The sequence below is a fragment of the Chrysochloris asiatica genome, unplaced genomic scaffold, assembly GCF_000296735.1.
Source record: "Chrysochloris asiatica unplaced genomic scaffold, ChrAsi1.0 scaffold00187, whole genome shotgun sequence".
Classification (NCBI taxonomy): domain Eukaryota; kingdom Metazoa; phylum Chordata; class Mammalia; order Afrosoricida; family Chrysochloridae; genus Chrysochloris; species Chrysochloris asiatica.
The window spans coordinates 3,095,357-3,096,537 of record NW_006408705.1 but is presented as its reverse complement, the minus strand read 5'-3'; positions in this window follow the sequence as shown (position 1 = coordinate 3,096,537).

Below are 1,181 nucleotides of genomic sequence, written 5' to 3'. Positions count from 1 at the left end.
AAATAAAAGTTCAAGAAGAGAAAGGAGCAATATAAAATTACTAATTGTCAAGAAGAACTTATTCTTGTACTTAAAAAAATATGATGTTTTACTCTTGACTCTATGTTGTTGTTGTTAAGTGCTGTCGAGTCAGTTCCTACCCATAGTGACTCTGTATAGGGTTTCCGAGGAGCAGCTGGTGAGTTTGAACTGCCAACCTTGAGGTTCAAACTGACCTTGCAGCCCAGCCCATTAACCCATAATGCCTATATATAGTAAATATATGTAGTTTTCAGCATCACAGTAACATACAAGCCGCCACAGTACTACAAACTGACAGATGAGTGGGAATATATAGAGAACTTTTTGTTCTCAAGTTTAGGCTATCAAGTCCTATGTGTCAGATTGGAGGCTTTTCTTGACCTACATGGTCACAGGGGCTGATGCACACAAAATCAACAGTTCAGATGGCAGGCTTATGGCTCTGGCTCTAGCTCTGGCTTATGACCTAAAAGCCAGAGGTCAGAGGATGATGAGTTGGATGCAGAATTGAGAGAGAGCAGCAAGCTTTTCCAGAATATCCATATATTATTGGATGCAGACCATACCAGAAATTGATTTCATTTTCAACTATTCGGTAGTTTATATCAGATCACAAAATGTAGAGTGATTACATCATATTACATTTTGGAAGAACAATCAGTCTGCCAAAACACTGAGAATCATAGCCTAGTCAAATTGACAGTTAGCATCAACCAGCACAGATAATGTGACTCTCAAATTACTGTGGTCTTCAGATTTTACTGGATATGTTTAAAAGAGTGATAAATTACAGTTTTATTTTTAAATGTCAATATGTATAATAAAACAACAGTTCTCACAGTGTGAACCAGCAGAGTCAGCATCACTAAGAATTTTTTTTTTCTGTGAAAAAAATCCATTATCTTTTAATTCCAATTGAAGCTCCTTATATTTGTGTAAAAGTTTTTATATGGACATGTTTTCATTTATCTCGAGTAGATTACTATGAGGGGGGTGCTAAATTTTATTACACACCAAGATTTATCATAATAATTAAAGGGGGGAAAGGACAGGTTAACAAAAGTTGCCAATACAACAATTTCAATTTGAGAACTTTTACTATTTTATTAGTTAACCAGATTACAAAAATAATCATGGTAGATACCTTAGTTCATCCTTCT